This window comes from Mastomys coucha, unplaced genomic scaffold, assembly GCF_008632895.1.
Source record: "Mastomys coucha isolate ucsf_1 unplaced genomic scaffold, UCSF_Mcou_1 pScaffold20, whole genome shotgun sequence".
Classification (NCBI taxonomy): domain Eukaryota; kingdom Metazoa; phylum Chordata; class Mammalia; order Rodentia; family Muridae; genus Mastomys; species Mastomys coucha.
This window is the reverse complement of record NW_022196903.1, coordinates 77,357,697-77,368,114: the sequence shown is the minus strand read 5'-3', so window position 1 is coordinate 77,368,114 and position 10,418 is coordinate 77,357,697.

Here is a 10,418-nt window from a genome sequence, read left to right as displayed (position 1 = left end):
CCTCTCCCTCTCTCTTTCTGGCCTGGAACTCACTATATGGACCAGGCTGTTCTTGAAGTCATAGAGCTCCTCCTACCTCTGCTTCCCAAGTTCTGGGATTAAAGAACTGAACCACCACATTCAGCTTCCACTGTCTTTTGTGACAGTCTCTCACTGAACATAGCATTCACTCTGTCAGCTAGGCTGGTTGGTCAGTGTCCACCAGGATCCACTTGCTCTGCCCTTCATGTGCTAAGATTATAGAAATGAGCTGAAACCATTCCTGGCTTTTTTATGTGGGTGCTGGGATCCAAACTTGGGTCCAGCATTTCACTGACTGAAACAACTCCCCAGACTTAGGGAAGAGCATTTCTTATGTGTAGTGCCTTCACACAGTATCATACAGAGAGTACTGTTAGTTCCTTGCCCACTGGTCTGCTTGAAAGAGGCAGCCCATGGGCTCTTGTGACCTCCCCTAGGTGTGTGGAGATTTGGTTGAAGCTGCAGTACCTTCTTCACTCAGAGCCTCATCTCTCTTGGATTCTGTAAGGGAACTGGAAAACAGTATTGCATTTGACTTTTTTCAAGGGTAGGAGGTAGATGTAGAATCTTGTTATGTAGTCCAGGCTGACTTAAAACTGACTAAGCCCCTGCCTCAGCCTTCCAGGGACTAGGATTACAAGCATGTGCCACCCTACCCCACTTGTTAAATACAGATACAGATTGTTCCAAACCATCGTATAAGAACAATTGTTGTGTCTGGTGAGATGGCTCAGCGGTGAAGAGCATTGACTGCTCTTCCGAAGGTCCTGAGTTCAAATCCCAGCAACCACATGGTGGCTCACAACCACCCGAAATGAGATCTGACGCCCTTTTCTGGTGTGTCTGAAGATAGCTACAGTGTACTTACATATAATAAATAAATACATCTTAAAAAAAAAAAAAAGAACAATTGTTAACCACAGTCCATTTCATTCCTACAATTGTGCTCTCTGTGCCCCATTGGAAAGCCCCTGCAACTCTTACTTACATTTTTATCCTTTCCCCATATTGTGTGCCTTTCAGGGACAAGATTCGTGGCTCATTCACCAATGAGTCCACAGCACAGGTTCAGCAGCTAGCATGGAAAAGGTAGTCATGAGATAATTGTTGAAGGAAGCTATTTTGTGACCAAACACACATCTACTCACCTCAGATAGGGAACCCAGGACAGATCAAAGGACAGACACCATTGAAGTTCAATTTGGTGAACCAGTGAGTTTTATTGTTAATTACAGGAATATGGTTGAGGGACTACTTACAGTACCAGAAATGATGCAAAGACAGGTGCATCACCAAAGTCCACCCCAGCTTGGGAGACAGCTCACAAAGTGGGGAACATAGACCACACTGCACAGCCTGCAGGTCAACACACTGAGCACAGGCAGCTCAACACACTGAAGAGTGTCCTTTCTAGGTGCCTCAGTTAGTCTAATCCTCTTCCAGGCAGCACAGCCCCAGTCTGGTCTGAGAGTCTTCTTTGCAGCTCAGTATCTCTTCATTTGAAATGGACTCTCAGTTTTTATTGCTTTCTCTGGGCAGGAAAGAGCCTAGTGAATCTGGTCAGTTTCAGGGACTTCCTGAAGCTATTTTGAGTTGTTTACATTCCTGCTTAAGGATCTTCCTTATCTGGATAGAATGTTTCAACTCCAAACTGGAATACAATACAGTAATTGGATGGAATACAATACAGTAATTGAATGGAATACAATACAGTAATTGAATGGCTAAGGCAGAGTGACTCTGATCTGAGCCATTGGAGACCCACAGGCCAGGGTTCTTCTCTTTTATACTTAACTTTTCCCTGTCTTATAGAGTTAAAACTAATAGTTATATTATTTGCTGGGAAAACAACAAGTTACAGTCCATGCTAACGGTATTTTTTTAGACCCTGAAGTCATAGCTCTGCCTGTGGTGTTCTCCCCCCACTCTCTCTCTCTCTCCCTCCCCCTCCCTCTCCCCTCCCCCTCTCCCCTTCCCCCTCCCTCTCCCTCTTCCTCTCCCCCTGCCCCTCCCTCCTGCTTTTGCTATCCCCCATCCTCTTGCTCTCCTTTTCCTTCTCTCTCTCCAACTTGGTGTGCTTACAGCTCCAAGTGAAAAGCCTGTTTGCAGCAGAGACAGAAGCTCTCAAGGAGCGTTTGGGCTCCTGCAGCCCTGGACGAGAAGTTTCATTGTGCAATAAGAATCTACCTCCTCACCTGGAAAGACCCTACTGGACTTTCCATGACATGAGAAATGAACTTGAAACCCAGAGGTATCCTTGGGGCTTCGGTTCTCAGAGTGTAGCAAAACCTTCCCTATCTTTGGGGATTGGATGAGCTTTGTGTTTCGTGTATATGATATGATACTGTAAAAATTAATGGTTTGCAAAGAGGGCATTAAAGAGTTCCCGATCTCCTTTTCCTGGCCTCTATGGGCACTGCACTACACTCACTTTCACGCACACACACACGCACACGCACACGCACACGCACACACATTGCAGTGAACAGCTCCTCAGCAGTTTTGGAACCTTCCTCTGGATCTCTTTCTTCAGCTGTCCACCCTAACTCACTTACCCAGCCCTAATTCAACCAAACTCTGTCATTGAGGTGTACTGTGGGCCCATCGAGGGAGGTGGGGCCTCGAACATTTTTGCATTTAGCCTTAGTGAGAAAGATGGAGTACTGCTCAAGCACCATGAATCTTCAGTGTTCAGTTCTGTCACTCTGTCCTTGCCTTCCTGTGGTTAATCACTGTCCCATGGGCTCCCTGTCTCCTGTATTTCTGGGAAATTCAAACTGAAGAGTCATTGGACTATCCTTTTCTGTTATATTCTGGGCCTTACTACAAAAGATTTTTTGCACTTTGGTTGTACTTGACAAAGTCTTTTTTTTTTTTAAAGATTTATTTATTTATTATTATATGTAAGTACACTGTAGCTGTCTTCAGACACACCAGAAGGGGGTATCAGATCTCATTACAGATGGTTGTGAGCCACCATGTGGTTGCCGGGATTTGAACTCAGAACCTTTCAAAGAGCAGTCAGTGCTCTTAACCACTGAGCCATCTCTCCAGCCCTACTTGACAGATTCTTACTTCGTTTTGTTTTGTTTTATTTTGTTTTGTTTTTTGAGACGGTTTCTCTGTATAGCCCTGGCTGTCCTGGAACTCACTCTGTAGACCAGACTGGTCTCAAACTCAGAAATACACTTGCCTCTGTCTCCCAAGTGCTGGGATTAAAGGTGTGTGCCACCACTGCCCTGCTATTCTTCTTAAGGTAACTAAGAAGGGTCAGATCAGGACATGCAGTCATCCAGGAATGCTAATAATCTGAAGGCCCACCAAACAGCATGTACATAGTTACTCAGTGCTCCTGAGATGTCCAGGAGCATACACCTCTTTAGAGGAGAAAGGATGCTATATGGAGAAACATGGAGAAGGACTACAGGACCCTGTATCTGTGTTTGCCTGACTCAGCAAAGCCTGCAATGAACTGAATCTGTTAAAGTTAGGAAGAAGAATGGAACAAGCTTTGCTAAGATTTGGAGCAGTCAGAAAAGACAGTGCACTAGAAGGCTGTGGCATCCAGTTGTCTATGGAAGCTGTATGTCCAGGGCCGGCTGCTACCAGGCACATGCTGAGCATATTGTCTGGACTTCCTGGCTTCTCTAACAGAAAAGCCCATGGCACCCCCCCCAAAGTACATCAGCAAGGAGTGTCAGGTCTCCTCCTATGTCAGTTCCGGAGACTCCAGATGTGCACTCGTTTGATTATCAGCTTTCCCTAGTACAAATGTCTGCCTGAACTCCTGTGTTAACCTGCCTGCAGCTAGCCGTGGAAATTTTTCTCACAATCTGTAAAACCAATTCCTCACATAGAGTAGCCAGCTCACCATTATATTAGAGACAGTGGCTATTACTGGTGACTTGTTTACTTGTTTCCTGTTCTTGTTGTTGTCCGGGTTTTTTTATTTGCTCGTTTGTTTGGTTTGGGTTTTGGTTTTTCAAGACAGGGCTTCTCTGTGTAGTCCTGGCTGTCTAGGAACAAGATTTGTAGATCAGGCTGGCCTCAAACTCAGAGATCCATTGGCTCCCACCTCACAAGTGCTTGGATTAAAGGCATATACCACCATGCCCAGCTAAAGTTTTCATAAATTTTTATGTGTATAGTGTTTTGCCTGCTTGTATATCTTTACACTATTTACATGTCTAGTGCCCACAGAGACCAGAAGAGGGCACTGGATTCCCCCAGAACTGGAGTTACAGACAGTTGTAAACTATGGATGAAGGGAATTGAATCTTCTGGAAGAGTAGCCTTAACTGCTGAATTATGTCTCTAGCCCTGGAAAGGTGGTTTTTTTCCCTTTAGATCCTGCAAAGTTGCTCTGTAATCCAGAGCCTGGGGGCTTTGCTGTTCTCTTCTCGTACCTCGTGTGTGCCAGTCTGCTTTACAGTCTATGGGTTTGGGTTAGTTACTTTTTCCTATTGTTGTGATCCTGATGAGAAGTGGCTTAGAGGGAGGAAAGGTTTGCATTGGCTCCTAAGTCGGGGGGATATAGATGTCATGAAGAGGAAGACATCGCAGCAGGGGCTCCATGATGCTCTGCTGCAGGGACTCCTTTACCTTAGTGGACTGAGAGTCAGAGAACAGACAGGAAGTGGGACTGAGCTGCAACGCCTCAAATTCAACCCCCATAGTGACCTACTTCCTCCAGTAAAGGTCCACCTCCTAAAGGTTCCACAACCTTACAACACCAGTTCCATCAGCTGGGGACTTACTTAAATACATGAACCTGTGGGGGACATTGCACATTTCAACCCATGACAAGCTTTTAGCTTGTAAGAATATTATAAGGGCACTGGTATCCCAAAAGGACATTAAGCCTCTGATCACAACTCTGTGACCATTTCTCATTCAAGCTACCTCCGGGGGAGGATGTACTAATCCACAGAATGGGAATTCAAGTTTGTAGCTATCGTTCATAAGGTCTCAGCATCTGAGGCTAGTATACACACCACAGCCTGCGGCAGCTACCACATGTATAGCTTCTTCTTCACCACAAGAAGGTTGTCTCCTTAATGCTCTGAGTTCTCAGTCTTAGGTATATTTCAGACAGCCCAAAAGACCAGGTGGACATTCTCCTAGAAGCTTATGTATATGTGTCAGGGCTGATGCTCTGTCACTATGCTTCCTTAGGGTTAGGGTTAGGGTTAGGGTTAGGGTTAGGGTTAGGGTTAGGGTTAGGGTTACCTGCACCATTCTGAGACTTCCACACTAACGAAAATATGAGGGATTATTGAGTCATCTCTATTCTCAGTGCTTCCCTGGGTTTTTCTGACTCAACATCATAACAAGGTCATTTCTGTATCCAGTGCTGTGGGTTGATTTTGCAATATCCCCCTAACAGACTAATGGTTTGAACCCTTGGTCCCCAGCTGATAGTGTTTTTTGGGGGGGAGTTCTTGAAGCTGGAGCCTAGCTAGAAATAGCAGTTCATAGGCGAGAAAACTCTGTGGCGATTGTATTTGCTAGGGTTCTCTAATCACAGAACTTATGGAATGTCTGTCAGTATTAAGGGAATTTGTCATAATGACTTACAGTCTGCAGTCCAACTAACCCAACAATGGGTAGCTGTAAATGGGAAGTCAAAGAATCTAGTAATTTCTCAGTCCCATGCGGTTTGGTGTTTCAGCTGGTCTTCTGTGTAAGGTGGAATCCTGAAGAAGTAGGCTCCAACAGATGAGCTGGCAGGTAAACACAAACAGGGGAAGAAGAGTTTATCTTCTTTCTTCCAATGTCCTTAGGTAGGCCTCCAGCAGAAGATGTGGTCCAGATTAAAGGTGTGTACCCCCATGCCTAGATTTAGAACTTGTTATGTCTTAGGTTGGCCTTGAACTCAGAGGTCTGCTTGCCCCAGTCTCCTGGGATTAAAGGCATGTACTACCTTGACTGAGCCTAAACTTTTCATTGCCACTATGCCTCAAGATCTGGATTAAAAGCTTATGCCATCGAATGTCAAGATCCAAGTCAGAAGACTGGGTCTTCCACACTCAAGATCTGAATCACAGGTGTGCCCTCCATTTCTGGATTCTCCAGTTCATTGCTGATGAAGTCAAGTTGACAAGCAGGAATGGGCATCACAGGATATCTTATCCCTTCCCATCACACTCGTTGCTTTCTACTTGAATGACCAGCTCCCCATCGTGGCATGCCTCACTCTGAGCCTAGAATCAGTGGTGCCCACCATGATAAACTGAACTTTCTGAAACTACAAATCAAAATATATCCTTCTTCCTTTAAGTTGTTCTTGCCAGCTAGTTTGCCAAGGGATGAGAAAGTAAGTAACTCAGCAGCTCACCGCACACCTTTATCATCGACGCATCATCTTCCTCTCCAGAAGGCTCCATCATTTGACTTCAGACCTGGTCTCCCATCATCTCACAGTTTAGAAGATGACGCCTTTGGTCCATCTGAATTCTGCCCACCACACACAGTGATGATGAGAAGAACATCTCACCCAAGGGCTCACGCAGCGCCTCCCTCTGATGCCGTGCCTCGAAGTCTGCACTCTATGGCTTGTGCTCCACAGTCACTTCCTCTCTAGTCTGAGCACTCACACCAACCAGAAGTTCCACAGACTCTGCAGCAGTGGGGGCCTCTACTACTCACTCCAACCCTCTAGCCATCCTGTGGATCAGAACGGAGAGAACGTTAAACCCAAGGATTGCTCGGTTTGGTTTTCTTCCTTCCCTAAAAACTGACAGCATTCTGTTCCATAATAATCTAGCTTCTGTCATGTCATCCTTTGAGGCTGTGGTCCTACTTTTTTTATATAATTTTTTTGAGATTATACATTTTTTTTAAAAAAAGAGATTTTTTATTTTATGTATGTACATTTATTTATTTTATATACATACTGTAGCTGTACAGATAGTTGTGAGCCTTCATCTGGTTGTTGGGAATTGACTTTTTTTTAGGAGCTCTGCTTGCTCTGGTCAATCCTTCCTCCAGTTGGCCCTGCCCACTCCAGTAGACCCCGCTTGACCAGTTCCTGTTTGCTCCGGCCCAAAGATTTATTTAATATAAATAACTACACTGTAGCTGTCTTCAGACGCACCAGAAGAGGGCGACAGATCTCATTATGGGTGGTTGTGAGGCACCATGTGGTTGCTGGGATTTGAACTCAGGACCTTCAGAAGAGCAGTCGGTGTTCTTACAGGCTGAGCCATCATCTCTCCAGCCCCTGGTTCTACTTTTTAAGCTTTCTGAGTGAACTTGATTTTCTCAGCTTTATCAAGTGCTTAAAGACTATACATTCTGTTAACTGCTCTAGTCCTTTAGGACCTGTATCAGCCCTGCTAGGTTAGGGTGGACTACAACAGCAAGCCATACCAGTCTCCCAGAAACCTGAATGCAAGAGGTTGTTGCCATCTGTACACCCATATGATGTATAGAGCCACTCATTTACTCAGGACATCCAGACTCTTGGAGACTTTACGTCAACACCTGCTAGAAACGGCTGTGCTGGATATATATTGGCTATGATGGCTCATACCCATAGTCCTAACACAAGAGAGACAAGGTGGGAGTTGCAACAAGTTTTAGGCCAACCTGGCCTAAACAGTGATTTCCAGTCTAGCCAAGGCTACGAAGTAAGGCCCTGTCTCAAGAAGTTAATTAATTAATTAGGTCATTAATTAAATACCTCCATAGAAATAACATATACTTCTACTCACATTTTATGTCTATGTTAACTTCAAGGAAGTAGGAAGTACTGTTAGGTATGAAGTGGGCCTCCAAAGCGGCAGTGTTGCTGTCAATGTCCTAAATGACAGACTAGGCTCAGCTCAGGCTGGACTCGGAGCAAAGAGAAAGATTGCTACCTAAACTCAGCATTTCCTCAGGAACCTTGTGAAGTGGGTTTCTGTTTGCTAGGAAAACTATTACTTCCCTTAGCTGCCTGCCCCTTCAGCCAACGACCTCCAGCAAGGGCATCGAATTCCTGATTAACTCAAGCCAGTAACAAAGTCCCCCCCAAACCCCCCCCCTACACACACACTGACCCTACCTGCTCTCCTTAAGATTAGCAAGGCTCTCCCATCCATTTCTGCTGTTTTCTTTGCCCCATGAAAGAATCTGGCAGTTTGATTACCCAATACTACTCCAGCCCCTGGACTAAACTCACGGAGTAGTTTAGTCCAGTGGTTTCACTGCACCCTTGCTTACAAGACCACTTATTGAGGAATAGAAAAAGCACTGGAGGGTTTGTCTGAATGACAGGTACAATAAGGCATGACCCCATTATGTGACCCACATCAAGGTTCACCCCGGGGTCCTGGTCCTCTCTGCCACTCCCTGTTCTTAGAAGATATTCTAGTTGCCTTTCTGTTGCTGTGATAAAACAGTCTGACCAAAAGCAATTTAGGGGAGAAAGGGGTTTATTTGGTTTACACTTTCAGGCCACAATCTATCATCTAGAGAAGTCAGGGCAGGAGCCAAAGCAGAAACCATGGAGAAACGCTGCTTGCTGGCATTATTCTCAAGGTTCATGATTAAAAACAATAGCTTTTTTTGGTGGTGGTGGGGTTGGTTTTTGAGACAAGGTGTCTCTGGCTGTCCTAGAACTCACTCTGCAGACCAGGCTGGCTGCCTCAAACTCAGAGATTCTCCTGCCTCTGCTTCTTTTTTTGTTTTGTTTGTTTTTTTGTTTTTTTGTTTTTTTGTTTTTTTCAAGATAGGGTTTCTCTGTGTAGCCTTGGCTGTCCTGGAACTCACTCTGTAGACCAGGCTGCCCTCGAACTCAGAAATCTGCCTGCCTCTGCCTCCCAAGTGCTGGGATTAAAGGTGTGCGCCACCACTGCCTGGCCTGCCTCTGCTTCTTGACAGTTGGGGTTAAAAAGTATGAACCACCACTGACCCAATTTAGCTAGTTTTCTTATATAGCCTAGGGCCACCACCTGCCCAGGGAAGAATGCTGCCCACAGTGGATTGGGTTCTCACATATCAATCATCAATCTCCCATCGACATACCTGTAGGCCAACTAGATTCAGGCAATTCCTCAATCAAGGTTTTCTTCCCAGATGACTCTGGGCTATGCCAAGTTGACAACTAAAGCTAAGTAGGACAAAAAGAGGTTGCATTCTCCACATCTGTGTATACATTTCACATTGCCTCAGCAGCCTGGCTACCTTTCTTCCCATTGAGTAACTGTGTATGGTCTCTTTTCTAACCTTTGGTCCTGATCTCGGTCCTCTGGTCCCAGATCACGGAAACTTGAGGGAAAAGTATTTTTCTTGTAGGCCATGCCTGGAGCCCTTCAAAGCAAAGTTAGGCCTTTTATAACCACTGTGTAATGGAAGATGCTTAGAGACTCAGAGTCCCCGACTTGTAAGTAGAGGACAGATTCCAAGGCCGTGTCCAAAAGTGGGTGTAAAGGCTGAAGTGACCCTGCCAAACCAATCTATCATGGCAAGTAATAAGATCCTAATAGAAGGTCAGAGAGCCGGAAACATGAGAGTGAATACTGGCAGAGAAGACTGCGGTGAGAAACTCTGTAACCATCCCCTAGAGTCACATCTCAGGATTCTCTATGGAACTGTGTAAGGACAACGTACTACCTAAGGATACTCTGTAAAATCAGTTGGCTGTACATAGTGAAAAACCTTAGACCTGTGCATATGTGTTGTTTTAAGCAATTCGGCGTAGCCAGAAGGAATTGGTACACTGAGGGCTCTTTGGCAGGTGTTTACCTTCTGCCTCTGTGCTAAAGATTCAATACTTAGAACCGAAGGAGAGGTGAGGTGCACGTGCCTCTAGTTCTAGCCCTCAGGCTGCACAGAAGGATAGGAATAGGTTGAAAGCCAACCTTATCTATATAATGAGTTGCAGACCAGCCAGGGCTACATAGAGAGAACCTCCTCTCTGAGAGATAAAGCAACATACTTGGCCCTTGAGAGACTGCTCAGGGATTATAAGGACTGGCAGCTCTTGTAGAGGACCTGGGTTTGATTGCATACACCTATATGGTAACTCACAACCTTCTGTAACTCCAATTCTAGGGTATCTAACACCCTATTCTGTCTTCCAAAGACACACACATTGCACATACATACATGCACACACAACACAACCATGCACGTAAAAGAAAAATGGTTAAATATTTTTAAAAGAAAGGTAGTTTCTCTCCGTCCTGATTCTTCCCAGTGTTGCACATCACACTATACAGAGAATTAAAGGGGCATTGACAGGTAAATTCCCAAAACCCAGTTTTTTAGTTTTTGTTTTTTCAAGACAGGGTTGTCTGGCCTTGAACTCATTCTGTAGACCAGGCTGGCCTAGAACTCAGAAATCCCCGTCTCTGCTTCCCAAGTGCTGGGATTAAAGAGGTGAGCCACCACTGCCTGGCCTTTTTTTTTTT